The sequence below is a fragment of the Hibiscus syriacus genome, unplaced genomic scaffold, assembly GCF_006381635.1.
Source record: "Hibiscus syriacus cultivar Baekdansim isolate YM2019G1 unplaced genomic scaffold, ASM638163v2 tig00111540_pilon, whole genome shotgun sequence".
NCBI classification, from domain to species: domain Eukaryota; kingdom Viridiplantae; phylum Streptophyta; class Magnoliopsida; order Malvales; family Malvaceae; genus Hibiscus; species Hibiscus syriacus.
In genome coordinates, this window is record NW_024063114.1 from 1,459,709 (window position 1) to 1,480,488 (window position 20,780).

A 20,780-nucleotide genomic window follows, 5' to 3' on the forward strand; every position below is an offset into this window, starting at 1 on the left:
CGGATACATATAAACAGAAGTTACATCAGAAACGGGACTTAATTGCGAAAAACAGATCGAATCGAAAGGTAAAATACTGAAAAACAACTTACCGGGATTGATGAGTGTTCAGAATCGTTAATATCTGTTCGTTATTTCTTCGATTTTGTGAAGTTATTGCTGCTGATTTGGTTGTGTTATGTCTATTTTCGTGCAGGTCCTTACTTTCCAGAATTGGTGATAAAACGGGCGAATTCTGCATTTTTTTTTATTATTTGGTTACGGCTGGAGACATGGGCACGACTCTGGGCACGACACGGTCTAACATGGCAGTTTCTAGAAGGTCCAGTCAGCGGCGGTTTCTAGGAGACTTCGTCTGCACGCCTTCTGGAAGATTGACGAGCAGAGTTGCATTAGAAGACTAGTTTAAGTTTGAATTTAAATTTAAAAACAATTATCTTTTGTATTATTTATTATTTTCTTTGTTTATCCTTTAGGCTTTGAGAGGCTATAAATACCCACTTGGGGTAAGCCTAAACTCATCATTCAGAATACATTCTTCTTTTCTCTCTAGTTTTTATAAAAGTTTTCTCTTTTCATTTTCAAGTTCTTTTTATTTTTCTTTATTTTCAAGTTTTATTTTTATGCTAAGTATGACTTTTGTCATGCTTAGCTAAACTTTTCATAAGCCGAGAGCTGTCGCGATGATTCAATTCCAACGGGAGAATTGAAACGGTCTCTTAATATCTTCGGAATATCTCTCTCAATCTCTGCGCTTATTTTTCAAAATCAAAACAGTTTTCAAAATCAAAGATTGACTTTGGTCAAGAGGTTGTTGCGATTAAACATGTGGGAGGAAGATTCGGCTTATAGAAAGCAATTCGACTTCCTGGGAACACACTTGGCGAGATAGATTCGGCAAGAGGGAATTGAGATCGGAATTGACGGTTATAGAAACAACAATCCGAGTCGGTCGCCACGAACTTAAACGGTATTTGATCTACGACAATAGATGTTGTTAGAATCAACTACCGAAGCCGGAATCAAAGATTGCCTTGGGTATTCGGTATACAATATAGAGTCACAAGGATAGCCCTTGTAGACAAAGTAACCGACGTGAATCCCGAAGAGAAAATCTTATTCGATGATCTAAAGAAAATTGAATCAAAGCGAAGCTTGAGGCTACTTTTACTGTATTTATTCACAATCTTCATCTTCATCTTCTTATTTTTACTTTAATTACTTTTATTTAATCACTTTATTATCTTTTACTAAAATCCCCCCATTTTTACTGTTTCACGCCTGGCATAAATAATTCAGACAGAAATTTATAATTTTCTAAGTCCCTGTGGAATCGACCCTTACTTCTCCTTACTACGCATTTCCTTAATTTATTGATTGAGAATAAGGAATTATTTTGACATCCGAAACGACAGTTGTCAAATTGGCGCCGTTGTCGGGGACTTCACCAAAGTTACTAATTTTTGTTTGTTTTTGATTTATGACCAGGACTAATCCGGGCACATTAGTGGAGTACAACCCGGAGATCGAAGCTGAAGCTAGGAGACTCCACGCACAGACACTTCGGGAAAGAAGGAGACAACAATTAGATCCAGAAGAAAGATCAAATTCAGGTAATAAAAATCCGATGGCCGAACCTACTATTCGGGAGTTAGCCGCGGCACCCACTGAACAAGGACCTATGTGCATTAATTTTCCCCAAGGTGAAACTCCATACCAGTTGAAAACTGGCCTTATTCATCTCCTCCCTACATTCCACGGATTGCCAAACGAGGATCCACACAAACATCTCAAAGAATTTCACATGGTCTGCCCTAGCATGACACCACAAGGAGTAACCGAGGACCAAATAAAACTTAGAGCTTTCCCTTTTTCCTTAGCCGACTCGGCTAAGGAGTGGTTATTTTATCTTCCTCCTAATTCTGTTACTACATGGGCTAATATGACTCGTCTTTTTCTTGACAGGTTTTTCCCTACAACAAAAGTAAGTGAACTACGAAGGAGAATACTTGGAATCAAGCAACTTGATGGAGAGTCGCTCTACGACTACTGGGAGCGGTTTAAAAAGTTCTTCTCTAGTTGCCCACAACATGGGCTAACCGAACAAACACTCATTCAATACTTCTATAAAGGATTATCTCCCCTGGAAATGAAGATGATCGATGCTGCTAGCGGTGGAGCCTTGGTGAATATGACTCCTACCGAGGCTAGAGACTTAATATCGACGATGGCTGCAAATTCCCAACAGTTCCGCGCAAATAATGAACCTTCTCGAAGGGTTCATGAGATAAGTTCATCTTCATTGGAAAGTAAAATAGATAAGTTAACTGAAGTCGTAAACTCTCTTGTTGCAGGAAAGACAGGACAAAACCGAGTATGTGAAATATGTGCATTGCCTGATCATCTAACAGACGGTTGTCCACTAATTCAAGACGATGCAACAGCTCAAGTCAACGTAGTCGGAAACTTCCCGGGACCTCCCCAAAAAGCTTATAATCCTTACGGTAATACATACAACCCAGCATGGAGGGATCACCCGAACTTCAGTTATGCGCAGAACCTGAGACCGAATCAAAGCTATCAAGTGAGACCTCCACCACAACAACAGCCGCAGAAGACATCACTAGAATCGATTGTCGAAAGGTTAGCACTATCCCAGGAGAAATTCCAGACCCGAACTGAAGCCCACTTCCAAGAGATGGACAAGCAATTGAGCCAACTGGCTCAAACCGTTGGGAGATTAGAGTCACAAGGTAAACTTCCGTCTCAAACTGAAGTGAATATAAGGGAAAACGTTAGCGCCATCACCCTTCGGAGTGGTACAGTAGTAGCGCCACCTATCCCATCGGACCAAGAAGACCAATGACGCAGGATCCCAGAATAAGAATGAAGAAGAACAATTGGACGATCCGAAGCTATCTCCCTACGACGTGCCACCACCTTTTCCATCAAGGTTAGTTAAAAAGGATAAAAAAGCTGAGGAAAAGGAAATATTAGACGTACTTTGGAAGGTGGAAGTTAACATACATCTCCTCGAAGTTATCCGGAAAGTTCCAAGGTATTGTCGGTTTCTGAAGGATCTCTGTATGACTAAAAGGAAGGTTACCGGGGTCGAGAAAGTGGATTTAGGCGCGAATGTCTCAGCAGTTTTCCAACGACCGCTTCCACCGAAGTATAAAGGCCAAGGTATGTTTTCAATACCTTGTAAAATTGGTGAGGTTAAGATCAAGCGAGCTATGTGCGATCTAGGTGCCTCTATCAATGTAATGCCCCTCTTCGTCTATAATTTAATTTCCACCAAGCCTTTGAAAGAGACGAGAGTTACACTTCAGCTAGCCGACAAATCAATTATGTATCCTGAAGGACTCATAGAAAATGTTCTAGTGGAGGTAGAAAACTTAATTTTCCCTGCTGATTTTTATGTGATTGATATGGAAAATGATCGTAGCAACATTGGTTCTGAAATCCTCATCGGTCGTCCTTTTCTGAGCATGGCAAATGCAAAAATTGATGTTCGAAGCGGTATTCTTACTATGGAGTTTGACGGTGAGATCTTACAATTTGATGTTTATAAAGCAATGAGATATCCGGATAACATTCATAGTATTAATTTTGTTGGCATTTTTGAACTTGTTGATGATGAATCTAACTTTGTTGATGATTTATGCAAGGAATCGGATGATAAAAAAGACGACATAAGGGAGTTGAAAACTATTTCAGTTGTTGATTCAAATTTGATCTCAACTCCTTTAAAAACTAAAGATTTACATTCCTTTTTGCAGGCATCAAAAATTAAGTCGAAATCATCAAGGAGTCGTTTCAAGAAATCATTTTTTGGTAAAAAAGATGTTTTGACGGCCATTCTTCTGGACAAGATTTTAAAATTAGGAAATATTCGAAGAAATCTTTGTGAGAATTTTCAAATTTCTCAAGGAATTTCTTAGTTGGAAAAAGCGAATGAAGTGGAAGTGTCTGTCACGGAACCTGTAGACTGAATCAGGTCGTCGAGCTAATGACGTTAAACAAAAGCGCTTCATGGGAGGCAACCCATTGTTTTCAATTCCGCTATATTTTTACTTTTTATTTTTATTCATTCAAGCATGTTTAATTTAATTTTTATTTTTATTTTGCAGGAACCGAATATTTTTTCAAACTTAAATGGCGAGAAATTACGGAATTATGATTCGAACAGTGTTAATTTCAGAGTCCATTGAGCAGTACATGATCGAATTGAGCAGAAAAAAAGAGCCTCAAGTCGTGCGCACCGTTTAACTAAACGGCGCACGTTAGCAAAACCCATAGAGGGGCCGACGCACGTTAGCAAACCCCATTTTTTTTCTTTCCCCCTTTTTGTTATCTTCTGCCGCCCACCTTATCCCCTTCCCTCTTTTATCTTACTTTGACCATGGACCCTATCTTATCATTTTCAATCACCTTTTCAATTTTTAAGTATACCTTTTTCTAAATTACAGAAAAACCAAAAGTCCTCATTTACTCCCAACTCTACAACCCACGGCAAGAACCAATTTTAAACCAAATTCAACCAAAATTCCAACCATCTTCATCTTCTCAAACCCGATCGCTCATTCCCCAAAAAGCACGAGACCATCATCCTTTCTTCCTCTCCTCACCGTCACCCTTGCTAACGTGTTTTTAACCTCTCCACTCACAATGGTACGCACAATCGGGGGATGTAGATGCTGGTTTTCCACCGACAACATGATGTTTCCAGTACCTTCCACCATGGCCACGGTCGACATTAAATCCAGGGAGTTCTCTGTTCTTTCTCTTGCACTTTAATTTTTTTCGTTTTGAGGCAAAACGCTTTAAGTGAGGGGGAGTAGAGTGTCGGTTGTATTTCCCTTTGTTTATTTTTATGCTTTGAATCTAGTATGTGTTAGTTGAATTGGTCGGAAATTTCATTGATTGTCTTTGTCTTGGTGAAAATTTTTGGAATGCTATGCTTGTTTGGGAACACATGATTATTTAGGTTATGATATTCTTGATAATGGATAACATGGATTGTGATAAGTTGGTATTTTTGTGATATTCCATGATTTTTTTGGTTGAAATGTGATTAGCTCAATGCATGAAAACAATTTGGTGAGATTTGAGCCTTTACGAGCATATCATTTTCGCTCTCATTTTGTTTGATTGAGTGTGTCGAATTTGACATTGGCATACTAGAACCTGCATGTTAAATACTGTCGAGATTACACATGAACATGATGCTTAAAAATGATTTGGGCACCTTAGGATTAACCATTTCGTTTCCCCACTAAATAGCCTACCCATGCATATTTTCCCTTAGTTAACCACTTTTGAGCCTATTTCCATTTCTTTGTTTCCACCATATTCATAAACCCGAGCCTTTTTATTTTATCCCTCTTTTCTACCTTTTTCAGGGCAAGTGAATAATTTTACCATTGTATTCTCCATTACAAAAAAATGTTGAAAAAAATAGCAGTTCGAAAAAGAAAAAAAAACTGTTCGAAAAAAAGACATGAAAGAAAAAAATGGAAAACAAAACAACAAAAGTGTGAAAAAGAAAAAATGCATTTCGACGAGAAAATTGTTGTTTGATATGTCGTCTTTTTATCTTGTTGTGCTTAATGTTTTGATGGAGTTGAGATTATTATTTGTTAGTTCCTTGCCTTGAATTTTAGCCATATATTTAGCCTTTTCCCCACCTTTACCTAAGCCACGTTACAACCAATAAAAGACCCTTTGATTTATGCATCTTGTTCTTATTAGTAGTGGAGATTTGATTTACTTGCAGGCTTATGGTAATATCGTGTCGATTCTGACATTGAGCGTTTCTTTACCCCAAACACATTGAGTGATTTGAGTGAATCCCGGTAAGGTATTGAGTTATGAGCATTGAGATTTATGAATGAATGGATATTACAATTGCACTTAACTTGTTTCAATTGGTGATGTTCAGTTGATTGATTTCTTGACTTCAATAGTTATTGTGGTCTCTACCTTACTTCCTTGAATATGAAACTTGACAAAGAACGTTTAATGAAGTTTTTGACTGATTTGGTTAATCATACTTGAGGACAAGCATGAGATAAGTGAGGGGGAATTTGATGAGTGTTCAGAATCGTTAATATCTGTTCGTTATTTCTTCGATTTTGTGAAGTTATTGCTGCTGATTTGGTTTTGTTATGTCTATTTTCGTGCAGGTCCTTACTTTCCAGAATTGGTGATAAAACGGGCGAATTCTGCATTTTTTTATTATTTGGTCACGGCTGGAGACATGGGCACGACTCTGGGCACGACGCGGTCTAACATGGCAGTTTCTAGAAGGTCCAGTCAGCGGCGGTTTCTAGGAGACTTCGTCTGCACGCCTTCTGGAAGATTGACGAGCAGAGTTGCATTAGGAGACTAGTTTAAGTTTGAATTTAAATTTAAAAACAATTATCTTTTGTATTATTTTATTATTTTCTTTGTTTATCCTTTAGGCTTTGAGAGGCTATAAATACCCACTTGGGGTAAGCCTAAACTCATCATTCAGAATACATTCTTCTTTTCTCTCTAGTTTTTATAAAAGTTTTCTCTTTTCATTTTCAAGTTCTTTTTATTTTTCTTTATTTTCAAGTTTTATTTTTATGCTAAGTATGATTTTTGTCATGCTTAGCTAAACTTTTCATAAGCCGAGAGCTGTCGCGATGATTGAATTCCAACGGGAGAATTGAAACGGTCCCTTAATATCTTCGAAATATCTCTCTCAATCTCTGCGCTTATTTTTCAAAATCAAAACAGTTTTCAAAATCAAAGATTGACTTTGGTCAAGAGGTTGTTGCGATTAAACGTGTGGGAGGAAGATTCGGCTTATAGAAAGCAATTCGACTTCTTGGGAACACACTTGGCGAGATAGCTTCGCCAAGAGGGAATTGAGATCGGAATTGACAGTTATAGAAATAACAATCCGAGTCGGTCGCCACGAACTTAAATGGTATTTGATCTACGACAATAGATGTTGTTAGAATCAACTACCGAAGCCGAAATCAAAGATTTCCTTGGGTATTCGGTATACAAGATAGAGTCACAAGGATAGCCCTTGTAGACAAAGTAACCGACGTGAATCCCGAAGAGAAAATCTTATTCGATGATCTAAAGGAAATTGAATCAAAGCGAAGCTTGAGGCTACTTTTACCGTATTTATTCACAATCTTCATCTTCTTATTTTTACTTTAATTACTTTTATTTAATCACTTTATTATCTTTTACTAAAATCCCCCCATTTTTACTGTTTCACGCCTGGCATAAATAATTCAGACAGAAATTTATAATTTTCTAAGTCCCTGTGGAATCGACCCTTACTTCTCCTTGCTACGCATTCCTTAATTTATTGATTGAGAATAAGGAACTATTTTGACATCCGAAATGACAGTTGTCAGGGATTGAATTTGGCAAAATGAACTTTGGGTTCGAACTCAGGACATCGAAAAACATAAGATACAACTTTTCAAAAATTTTAAATTTTTTGTCAAAGTCAACGGTCAACGGTCAGATCGATCAACGATCAAAGTCAATGGGTCAAAGTCAACAGATTGACTCACACGAGTTGACTCGGTTCAGACCGGTTTGATTGGACCAGTTTCAGAAACCTCCTATATTGGCGGAGGAGTCCCACTCGCATGTGACGACGACGGGTCAGGGGACGGCTGTCGATTACTCCAACGCATCCAATCAACATTATCAAGCCAAACGTTCATTTTTGATGTTAATAATGAATTGACTGATTGCATTTCGATTTTAAAATCAAGGCAATGTTAATTTATTAGGTGATTAACAATGTATCCTCCACCATTGCTTGCGGGTGACCACTATTAATCTCTGAAGTAAATCGACATCCTTTTTAAACTCTGCATTATATTTTTTAAATTAAGGCAATGTTCATTTATTGAGATTGATAACAAAGTTTCCGCTTGTGATTGGGGGTGGTCGTTATTGGTCTTGGTAAATCGACATCCTTTTAAAAATTTCATACATAATGAATTTTAGATTAAATACAATTTTGAACTCAAAAATTTTAGTTTCAAAAATAGGGTAATCAACTAGGTATCAATTTTGGGCATTGAGATGCTAATCCTTCACCACGTGTAACCGACTCCCGAACCTAATTTCTGATTTCTCAGACAAAAAATGGGTAGTTTTGATAAAAAAATGTTTCATTAAATTATCTGATTTTCGGTGTTCTAATCACACCTTAAAAATGATTGGCGACAACTCCAAAAAAATTTAAAAACATTTTTCAAACAACATCGATAATCAATTTTCAGCCCAAAAGCCAATCATCACACCGAAGATTCAGGTTAAAGCTCGTCTTCAGATGAGGAGTGGGTTAAGGAGGCAATAATTTCGATATTTAATCAACATAAGGAGATAAAAAAACTTGAAGAAGATAATAAGGAGATGAAAATCGAGAAGAAGAAGAAGAAGAAGTATGAAGGCATATCAATCCAACGTAGCAAACGACTTATAGAGAGGAATGAAATAAAGAAAAATAATAGTGTAGAAATTGAGAAGAAGACAACGACGAAAAGTTGATTTTTATGTTGAAAAAATATTTTAAATATATGTATGAATTTGTGTTTAGTTCAAAGTTATTTATGAATAGTTTGCAATTATATATGAAAAGTTAAAAATAAATATGGTTAATGATGTTCATAAATTATCGTTTAAATAAAACTATGAAGTCTCAATCACTACGTCTAGATTATTCAGCAAATAGGTAAGAGTTGAAAATTTTCCAGTAGCAGCTTCAATCTTCATCTTATTATATATATCCCTTCAAATCGGGAATCGAATCACATCTTCAAACTTTCGATTCTTCAAATAACAATGGAGCTTCGATTTCCCTCCCTTTCCATCCTGCTTGCTTCTTTTCTCTTCTTGTATGTAGCAATCAAAACAGTAAAGAAAATGACAAGCACAGATCCAAACAAGAAACTGCCGCCAGGACCATGGAAACTGCCCATTATCGGCAACCTCCACAAGCTCGTGAAATTCGGGGCACAACCTCACCAGATTCTGAGAGATTTGGCCAATCAACATGGACCCTTAATGCACCTCCAGCTCGGCGAACTCTCCACCGTCGTCGTTTCATCTGCAGAGATGGCCAAAGAGATCATGATAACACAAGGTCTTATCTTCGCCGATAGACCTTACGTGGCTGCTCTAGATATCGTGACATACGGTTCCAGGGACATCGCCATGGCACCGTACGGCAATTACTGGAGACAAGCACGAAAAATTTGCACCGTGGAACTTTTAACAGCTAAAAGAGTGCAGTCGTTTGAATCGATCAGGAAAGACGAAGTTTCAGCACTTGTGAAATCTATAGCTTCGAACCAAGGCTTGCCGGTCAATCTCAGTAAGCAGATTTTCTCCTTGACGTATAGGATCGCATCTAGAGCAGCATTTGGCAAGACGTGCAGCGACCATGAATCGTATTTAGTGGCTGTGGAAAAATTAACAAAGCTAGCTTCTGGATTTAGACTTGCAGACATGTACCCATCTTTTAGAGTGCTCGAGCTTATTAGTGGATTGAAGCAGAAAGCTGGAACTTTGTTTCAGATTTGTGATGGGATAATTGAAGGCATCATAAATGAACATAGAACCAGACTGGAGAACGGAAGAATTGGTGAAGAAGACACCAAGGAAGACTTGGTCACTGTTCTTTTGAAGATTCAACAACAAGGCGGTCTTGAATTTCCCCTGACAGATAAGGAAATCAAAGCAATCATTTTTGTTAGTATCTTCTTCTTCTTCTTCTTCTTCTTGAATTAAGCATGAACTAATGTTGGGGCATGATTTGGCAGGATGTGTTCAGTGCAGGTGGTGAAACATCATCAACAGCTGTAGAATGGGTAATGGCAGAAATGGTGAGAAATCCAAGGGTGTTAAAAAAGGCACAAAGTGAAGTAAGAGAGATCTGCCATGGAAAAGGAGATGTAGATGAAGCAAGTCTTAAAGAACTAAATACTTATCATCAGTCATCAAAGAAACCTTGAGGTTACACCCTCCATTCCCTCTGTTACTTCCAAGAGAAAGCCGGGAGGATTGTGAAATCAATGGCTACCAAGTTCCCTTCAAACTAAAGTCATAATCAACGCATGGGCCATAGGAAGGGATCCCAAGTACTGGAATGAGCCTGAGAGATTTTACCCTGAAAGGTTCCTCAATAGTTCCATTGATTTCAGAGGAACGGATTTGGAGTATATCCCATTCGGTGCAGGAAGAAGAATTTGTCCAGGAATATCATTTGCTCTTCCTAACATTGAACTGGCTTTGGCAAAATTGCTTTACCATTTTGATTGGGAGCGTCCTGATGGAATAAGGAATGGAGACTTGGACATGACAGAGGCTTTTGGTGTGACCATGAGCAGAAAAAATAATTTAGTCTTAATTGCTATCCCTCCAAGTTAATTATCTACACAGTAATATTTTTATTTCAACCCTAGACATGTTTCGATCATTTCTGCATTCAGGTTTTGACCCTGAGAGCACTTGGAATGTAATAATAAGATTCTGGGAATAAAATGTTTTAAATTGCAAAAGCTTCTTTGTTTCGTGTTCTAATCATAAGCTTAGATTGCGGTTGAAGATTAATATTTTTAACTTCAATTGATTTTGACTGTTTTTTCCGAAATTGATTGAAAATAATAAGATAAAATGAATAGGTGAAGGAGAAGTCAAGGAAGATATTTTATCCTAAAAGATTCAATATTCTTTGTATAATAATAAAATTTATCTCCAATATTTATATAAATAACGTGACGTATGACGTATGACACATCATCACTTTAAGTTACGTGACACATGTTATATCATCATTTGAATGCATTTGAAAATACCATGTTAGCAATACCACATTTGAACACTTTGCTGTTAGTAATTATGCACACTAATTTAATCATTTTTATGCTAAAACCCCTTCCTTCTGTCCACTCCTTTTCAGAATACATTAATCACTCTTAAGTTATTTATATAATTATGAGACCCCGCCCCCCTTTCAAGCTATATCACTAGTTTCCAACAATTCTGAAATTTCCATACATAGTTCAAGTGCATATTATAAAGCACTAACGTGTTTAGAAAAGAATGGCATATAATTTCTAACATGAATCGAAAGTCTTAATAGTGTTGTCTATGATAACACGTCATATAAACAAAAAAAACCAATTCTTATTTTTAATGAATTGGGCCCATAAATTAATTATAATACCTTTTGATGCAATGATGGGTCTATAGCACGTCTTCTAACACGCCATATCTGACCATCGGCAGGGATAAGTCCTTTTCCCATGAAAAAATCCAAAATCTCTGCTAATATACCCTTCACATTAAATAAAACAAGAGATGGGATAAACAATAAAACATATCAGCCCATCCAAGGAAAACCAAGAAGTATACCATGGTTTACCTTTGAATAAGACTTTGAGTTGTCCCTCAATATATGCTTAGCAATGGAAGGATCAGAAACAATAAAAAACGACTGCAGGAAAATCCCATCACCATGTGTATCAACAGAAAATCCACAATTATCAAGGAGAACGCTATATACTAGTGAAAAATTTAAGCCAAAAAGGGAAAAGACAGATAAACCTTTGATCTAAAGGTTAGCCTGAAAATCCCACCACAAGTGATGTAAAGCTCATACAAAGGGATGAAGAAGGCCTCACTACGGATGGCCTTAATCGACCCTTTCGCCTCTGGAATCTTGGGATATTCTTCAACATCATCTGCCTATTTAAATAAGATTTCAAGAAACTCGCTGGGAACACCAGGTTTCGACAAACCATTCCTCAATTGAGAAGGGAAACTTTTTCCCAAGAACAAAAAGACATAAAAAACTGCATATTAGCAGGAATTATTATGAAATAAAAGAAATACAAAATCAGAGAATAGGCTAAGCATGGAAAATTAATTGAACACCCCTTTTCCATAATTGAGCCAAGCCATAAACATGGAAAACAAAAGATACAAAAGATATTATTCTAACCACAATTAATTGAAATCTTATGAACTCGACCTGTAGCCATTTAAGGTATAGCTAATCTTTAAATGAAAGCTGAGAATGACTAGAAATGTATGATGTGAAGGAAAGATGAAGTATTTTGATGGTGCACTGTCATATGGAACTCGGTTTTGATTTGTTATTGGTTTACATAGAAAATTGTGGCTGATTGATAGTTTACTCCAGAGGAAAGTTGTGAATTATTGATGTGGTTCAATCTCTTTTACTCGGCAAAAAAGTTCTTGTGAAAATCTAAAATATAGATAGTTGTAGCTTCATCTTGCATGGTTTCTAGGGTTTGAATCCGTATTTACATATGATTTTTGAAGTCATCTCATTCTGTGAAATGATGTGGAAATGTGCAAGGAGGCATATAACACTTGGAGATTGGATTACCATCATTTTGCAACTTTTTTTTATGTGGTCATTTTAATTGGATCGAATTCATGGGACCGTTTCTTTATTGCTTCCGTTTTGTGTGTTTTGAGCTGTTTGTTTTTCTATGCACCACAGGTGGAATTCCACTTATTACATTGCCACATGTCACATGAACTTTTATATTAGTTTTTTTCCTCTTTTAATTCTATAAATACCTTGGAGGAGTATGTGTGACCTTGCTAACCTAACTGGTGAATTCTAAAACCTCCACCTGCAGTGGATGGGATGATTTTCTCTTTGTTCGAAGTTATGGTTCAAAAGCGCATTTTTTTCCTCTTCTTCTGCCATACTTTGATTAGAATATTTATGACATAGGATCTGTTGTCTGTTTTTCACTTAATTTCTTCTAGCAAGACAAATTTTCTTTTTTCTGCCTTCTCAGTGATTGGTACAATTTAGAAAAGTCTAAGCGTGTGAAAACATTTCGATGTGGGGAGTTTGATGATTGCATTGAAAGGGCAGAATCCTCACAAGGTATGCCACCCAAGAAAGAGAGAAATATGCTCGACGGGAAGACGCTATCCTATATGCGCCTGAACTTGAGAAGGAAATATTTAGAAAGCAAGGAAAATGGGACACACCTTCTAATGCAAGATGTAAATCATCTGGTTCTGCTAAGAAGTGTTAGGAAAATAAACCGAGTACAAGTAATTTCCCTTTAACCAGATTAGTGAGAATGCGAAATAAAAGCGGAAAAATAATACCCGAAAATTGATAACGGAGTTCAGCCAATTGTGCTTACGTCTCCGGGCTGCTGCAGATCTTTTACTAAGAGAGAAAATTTACAGGTGTTTACAAAACACTCACTACTCACAAGAAAGCTCTCTAGTATAGGAAGAAAGAAATGTTTTGGGATGATTTTGAAGCTAAATGGGTAAGGGTATTTATAGTAGAAACTTAGGGACTAATCTTTGAAAATACCCTAAAGTGCAATGACTAAAGTGAATTTACCCATTCCTATTTTCAACAAACATCTACCAAAATTTTACCAAACTTTGAAAAACATTTTTCAAAGAAACATTTACCAAACTTTGAAAAAACATTTTCCAAAGTTGGTTGCCAAACTTTGAAACTTTTAACAATCTCCCACTTGAAGACTGATTTTAATATGTCTTCACACCTCGATCAATGCAGCAGCATGTCTGGTCTTGTTATTCTAGCATGCCAACTGAAGCTGAACACAACTTCAGTTTGTCCGTAGTCACCGTCTTTGTCAACATGTCTGCCGGATTTTGAGCTCCACTAATCTTTTCAAGTTTCAAAATCCCATCTTCCAGAAGAGACCGGATAAAATGATATCTCAATTGTATGTGCTTTGTCCTGGAATGAAAAGACGGATTCTTTGCTAGATGGATAGCACTTTGACTGTCGCAATACAAGATATTGTTTTCTTGTTTCTTGCCTAACTCTTCCAAGAAACTTTGGAGCCAAACCATCTCCTTGCTGGCTTCCGTAACAGCGACATATTCTGCTTCAGTTGTGGAGAGAGTAACTATCTTCTGTAGTTGAGAACCCAGCTCACTGCGGTTCCTCCTAGAGTATAGACATACCTTGTAATGCTTCTTCTGATGTCGACATTTCCGGCTAAGTCAGCATCTACATAGCCTGTCAGTATCATATCTCCACCTTTGAAACAAAGTGCTTTGTTTGTGGTACCCCGAAGATATCTGAGGATCCATTTGACTGCTTCCCAGTGTACCTTGCCCGGATTATTCATGTACCTGCTAACAGCTCCCACTGCATGAGCAATATCTGGTCTGGTACAAACCATGGCATACATCAGACTTCCAATTGCTGAGGCATACGGCACCTTCACCATGTGTGCACGTTCTTCCTCCGTCTTTGGTGATTGGTCTTTGGAGAGTCTGAAATGAACACCTAAAGGTGTACTTACTGGTTAGCATCTTGCATGTTGAACCTGGAGAGTACTTTGTTGATGTACTCAGCCTGTGATAACATCAAAGTCCCCGACTTTGTGTCTCTCTTGATCCTCATCCCAAGAATCTGCTTTGCAGCGCCCAGATCCTTCATAGCAACTGCTTCGACAATTTTTGCTTCAAGTGTATAATCTCTTGCATGTCTGAGCCTGCAACGAGCATGTCATCAACGTACAATAATAAAATATGAAGCTGTTGTCGAACCTCTTGATGTAGCAACAATGATCTGCTTGGCATCTGATAAAACCACTGCTACTCATGAAGCTATCGAACTTCTTGTACCATGTCTAGGAGCTTGTTTTAAACCATACAAGCTCTTCTTCAACCTGCATACCAGGTTTTTCTTGTCTGCCTCTATGAAGCCTTCTGGCTGCCTCATATAGATTTCTCCTCCAAATCACCATGAAGGAAAGCTGTCTTTACATCTAACTGCTCAAGATGTAAATTCTCTGCAGCTACAATTTTCAACACCAGTCTGATTGTAGACAATTTTACGACTGGAGAGAAAATTTCATTGTAGTCAATACCTTCTTTTTGCTGAAAGCCTTTGACAACCAATCTTGCTTTGTAGCGTTTGCTCCCATCGTGCTCTTCTTTGATCCTGTAAATCCACTTGTTGTGGAGCGCTTTCTTGCCTGGTGGTAATTCAGCTAATTCCCATGATTTGACATAAGCGAGTCCATCTCATCTTTCATGGAAGACTCCCCTTGACTGAATCCCCACTTGCATTGCTTCATCAGCACTCTGGTTCACCATTGTCAGTCAGCAACAAGTAGTGTAAAGAAGGAGAATACCGTTGGGTTGGTTTAGGAATTCTGGATGAGCGTCTCAGTTCTGGTGTGCCTGGTTCTTCTTGAACTGCTTCAGGATTGATCTGAACATCATTTCCAGAAATCTCCTCGAACTCAGCAAATTCCTTTGTTTCAGCTTCGGTATTACTTGATTCTGCGGTTGATCTATCTTTGTACATCACATTTTCATTGAAAATGACGTCTCTGCTTCTGATGATCTTCCGATTTTCATAGTCCCAAAACGGTAACCGAACTCATCACCGCCATAACCAACAAAGGCACATTGTTGGACTTAGCATCAAGCTTACTTCTTTCAACAGAGTCTATGTGTACATAAGAAATACAACCAAACACTCTTAAGTGTGAAAGGTTTATTTCTTTCTTGCTCCAAACTTCCTCTGGTATTCTGCATCCAAAGGAACTGAGGGCCCACGGTTGATCAAGTAAGCTGCAGTGTTGATTGCTTCAGCCCATAGAAATTTGGGCAAGCCGGCATGTATCCTCATACTTCTGGCACGTTCATTCAGAGTTCTGTTCATGCGCTCTGCTACACCATTATGTTGCGGTGTCTTGGGAACTGTTGTCTCCATCTTGATCCCATTGTTTGCGCAGAAATCTCTGAATCTACTGTCTCTGTACTCTCCTCCATTGTCAGACCTCAACCGCTTGACTTTCAAACCATCTCATTTTCCACCATGGCCTTCCATTTTCTGAAGATATCGAAGACTTCTGATTTCTTCTTCAGAAAATAAACCCACACCTTCCTTGTTGAATCATCGATGAAGGTGACATAATATAGTGAGCCTGCAAGAGATGGAACTGGGGATGGTCCCCATACATCAGTATGAACCAATTCTAACCTTTCTGCCTTGGGTGTCTTGCCAATCTTTGCAAAACTGACTTTCTTTTGTTTGCCAAAGATGCATCCTCGCATAGTCCGACATCTACATTTTTTAGATCCGGCAGCTTCCCTTTTGACAAAAGTGTCTTCATCCCTTTCTCGCTCATATGGCCAAGCCTTTGGTGCCATAGGTTTGATTTTCCATCAGCATCTGCTACTGCAATGATATTCTCTAAATTTGAGGTTACATAGAGAGTACCAGTCTTCTTACCACGAGCAATGACGAGTGCTCCTTTGGTAATCTTCCATTCACAGCCTGAAAAGGTTGTGCTATCCTTCTCCATCAAGCTGTCCAACAGAAATCAGATTTCTTTTGAGGCCAGGAATATGTCTCACTCCTGTCAGCTTCCAGGTGGTCTGGTTTGGCAACTTTAGTCGGATGTCTCCTTTTCCGACGATCTTTAAGGTTTCATCATCAGCAAGATGAACCTTCCCAAAATCACCACTGACATAGTTCTCCATGATTTCTCGACATGGGGTGGAGTGGAAAGATGCCCCTGAATCCAAGATCCATGATTCAATCGGACTGTTGACGCTTAAAATCATGGCATCACCTGTCTCCTCCGTCATGTTGGCAGATTCCTGTGCGCCGGTATTTTTCTTCGTGCTCGGCAATCTCTTTTGAAGTGACCCTTTTGCCGCAATTATAACAGGTAAAATCTTTATTTCCTGTTCTTGATTTGCCCCTTCTAGATTTGATCTGCCACGATTTGAATTTCTTTCTGAAGTTCTCCCTCTAGACTCCGTGTGTAAGGCTGAGGAGGTTGATGCTTCACCCGATTCTCTTCGTCGAATTTCTTCACTCAATACCAGATCTCGAACATCGTCGAATTTAATTTGCTGTTTCCGACGAACTGCTGACTGCTGTAACAGTAGCATTCCAACTGTCTGGTAGAGATGATAAGAGAATTAAAGCTCGAACTTCATCATCGAACTCAATTTCCACTGAACTCAACTGGGTTGTGATTGTGTTGAGTTCATTTAGGTGTTGTGCCACCGATGCCCCTTCCGCCATCCGCAAATTGAATAATCGCCTCATCAAATGAACTTTGTTTGAGGCCGATGGCTTCTCGTACATACTGGAGAGAGCCGCCATAAGACCCGCCGTGGTCTTTTCCTTTGCTATGTTAAAAGCAACATTGCGGGATAACGTCAGTCGGATAACTCCGAGGGCTTGTCTGTCGAGAAGAGCCCAATCTTCATCCTTCATGCCCTCTGGTTGCTTTCCTGAGAGAGGTTGATATAGATTTTTCTGGTACAAAAAATCTTCAATCTGCATCTTCCAAAAGCCAAAGTCCGCACCATCGAACTTTTCAATTTTCACCTTCCCTTCGTCTGCAGCCATCGCTCCCACTCGAATCTGGCTTCGTTTGGATCGTTTCTGACAATTCTTGCGAATCACCGTGTATTAGAACACCACCGTCGACAAACTCGTATCGCCGACCGAATTTCACTATTCACGAAATTCACTATTCACGTGAATAGTAATGAATAGTAACCTCGCAGAAAATTTGACAAAATTCACAACCAAAAGCTCTGATACCAGTTGTTAGGAAAATAAACCGAGTACAAGTAATTTCCCTTTAACCAGATTAGTGAGAATGCGAAATAAAAGCGGAAAAATAATACCCGAAAATTGATAACGGAGTTCAGCCAATTGTGCTTACGTCTCCGGGCTGCTGCAGATCTTTTACTAAGAGAGAAAATTTACAGGTGTTTACAAAACACTCACTACTCACAAGAAAGCTCTCTAGTATAGGAAGAAAGAAATGTTTTGGGATGATTTTGAAGCTAAATGGGTAAGGGTATTTATAGTAGAAACTTAGGGACTAATCTTTGAAAATACCCTAAAGTGCAATGACTAAAGTGAATTTACCCATTCCTATTTTCAACAAACATCTACCAAAATTTTACCAAACTTTGAAAAACATTTTTCAAAGAAACATTTACCAAACTTTGAAAAAACATTTTCCAAAGTTGGTTGCCAAACTTTGAAACTTTTAACAAGAAGGATACTTGTGATTCAGATATTAGTAATGGAAAACCTGGTAAGAAAAAAATCAAATCAATCCAGGAGTCAAGAAACTTGTATCAAGGACGAAACAGTGAGCAGCCCAGTACACTTGCAAAAATATAAAGCCGGAAGTTAGCCAACTTCACAAAATGATCATGCTGAAATCATACCTCGGATGAGAGGATTTGCTAGACTCGGGGCCCAAGCCTGCATATGTGAAACAAAAGGTTACATCTTTGGGTGCTTTGGATGTTGATGATACTCCATCTCATTCAACAAGGGTTTCCAGCATGGGAAGACCCACTCACATCAATGGTAAGATCTGATTTAGATCATGAGGCCTTATTGAGGAATTTTGGTCAAGAGATATGATTGGAGGCTCCTTTTTGTTCATGATTGGAGGCTCAAGTATAGCTGAGTAGTGCAAAATTAGGAGTCCCGCATTTTCTTCTACCCGACTTTAGTTCTGTTTCTACTTTATTTCAGGAGGAGAGCGACTGGGAGGTATTCTCCGAGCAAAGAGGAGCAGATGCATGTACTTGCCACCTGAGTCATTTGATGCCTTGAATTATAAAGAAATTCCTCAAAATGAAATTGATATGTCACCTTCCCATTTTTTGGAATGTGATTCTTTTCCTTTTCGCAGGCTTTCGAATGAACATGATGCTAGTGAGTTCTTGGAAGATGTTGAATCTGGCTCTTCTGAATCAAGTTCCTCGGAATCTGAGTCAGAGTTTGATTCATTTGAGGCTGAACCAGATATTGATGAGGATATTGATTCACACTCAGGTCAGTTTTTCTTATTCTTAATTCTGTTTCATGCATTATTTTTGGACTATTATCTTACACCATAACAATATGTTCTAAACTTAGGATTGTGCATATTCTGCAGTTATGCATTCCTGCTTTTTGCTGTTTCTATATTTATCTTTGAAAACCTTATGTTTCACAGTTTCACATACTGTTTTCTGTACATTTGTGGTATATTGAACATACTGTTCTAGACAGATATTTCCTTCACAAATTATTGATCCTGGTACAATTATGATTTTGTTTGCAGTATACCAAGGTATGTTCTTTGAGTCCTAATGCTTAGTAGATGTGGATTTATATGGTCAAAGAACAGCCTGGGATAAAAAGCTGCATTATGGTTCTCTTTTCTGGTCTATTACGTAAAGGCACATATGATTCATATTTCCTTATGACTGAGGGGATGGGGATATATATGTTGTCTAGGAACAAACTTTATTAAAAATGTAATGTGGTTCTGTTTGCTGGTCTATTCCTTTAAGGTGTATATGGTTTCATGTTTCCTTATGACCTGCTTATTTTATCTGCTGATATAACTTTGGTACATTGTTCGACTGATTTTGGAAAGTTTCTCCTAGATTAATGCCTCGTATTATTATAAATATGTTGCTGAATAAGTTAATGAAAGCGAAACAAGAAAGATCCAAATGTTCGGTTTTGATGGTATAGGATCTTCATACATGCCATGGGATTTCTCCAGAAGTAGAAATAGTTTCAACCGTAGCATTCGTGATTTGGAAGACATGTCATGGGAAAACCATGTTGCTGTGAAAAGGGAGTGGTAGAATAAAGTGTGGTTTTGATCCGAAATTTTATACCTATGGTAATTTTGGTGGAAAAAAAAAAGATCTATGTTGATAGATGTGGATTTGAAAGTCCAAGCAGGCTATCAGAAAGAACCTGTACCTATAGTTTCTTTGAGGAGCAAGTTGGATGGGAAGGCAATAATAGGGCATCCCATTCAGATTGAAGCTCTAGATGACATTTCAACTGAAACTCTTCTCTCCGCTAAAGGTTATTTCAGTATTGGGCTTATTGCAGACCATAATTCTAGTTCTAAGCCTACACTTGGTAGTGGTAACTGTCAAATGGATGGATTAATCAAACCAGTCTCATCTCGACCCACAATAGTGGCCTGCATACCTGTCAAACTAGTATTCAGTAGGTTACTTGAAAAGATCAATAGGCCACCATCAAAAGCAGTTGTTAAAGTGATTATCTCCACCAGTAATTCAGTAAGAGATTTATCGTGGATCACATTATTGTACATAATATCGTACACTCATTTTCATCTGAAACTTATTTTAAAATTTTTATATTATATAGTACAGTATAATATATATTTTATATAGTATTTGTAGTTTATATGTAGTTTATATAGTATTATTATATTATATAATAATAATATTATTATTTATATATTACTAATATTATTATTTTTAGTTTTATTTTTAGGTTAAAGCCCAAATCCAATTCTAAATTAGAGTCCAATCTAACAAGGGTATAATGGTTGGAGCTCAAACAGAAGCTCAAATTGTTTGACCTAGCAAATTAGTGTTTCATACTTAACTTCAGCGTCGCACGTTCCCAGCCGCAAGACCAGAACACAAATCAAGGGCCCAGATTGAAACAAATTAGGGTTATGAAACCCTAAAAATTTATCATCACACGCAACCATACGAGAGCCGTTGAATCTGGCTATTTGATTAACGGCCGAAAATGCATCATGATGTCAAAAGGCCACCAGAACTACCGTCGATCGATCGAAAAACGGCGTGTCACATGCCGACGAAAATAACAAGCACATGCTAATAAACGTTGAATAGGAGGCATTTCTAAATCACTTTTTGAAAAATTT

The 20,780-nt window shown here is 38.0% G+C and overlaps 1 long non-coding RNA gene and 2 pseudogenes across 1 annotated transcript; 2 read left to right on the forward strand and 1 right to left on the reverse strand.

Annotated features, from left to right (window-relative positions):
* Positions 1-8,773: 8,773 nt before the first annotated feature.
* Positions 8,774-10,534, forward strand: LOC120164495 (annotated as a pseudogene).
* A 706-nt stretch (positions 10,535-11,240) lies between these two features.
* Positions 11,241-11,837, reverse strand: LOC120164537. The gene is made up of 3 exons (XR_005519745.1): positions 11,620-11,837; positions 11,438-11,509; positions 11,241-11,350 (listed from the first exon to the last, which is right to left on the reverse strand). It is a non-coding gene; the product is annotated as an uncharacterized LOC120164537 (long non-coding RNA).
* A 284-nt stretch (positions 11,838-12,121) lies between these two features.
* On the forward strand, positions 12,122-19,707 carry LOC120164640 (annotated as a pseudogene).
* Positions 19,708-20,780: the final 1,073 nt, after the last annotated feature.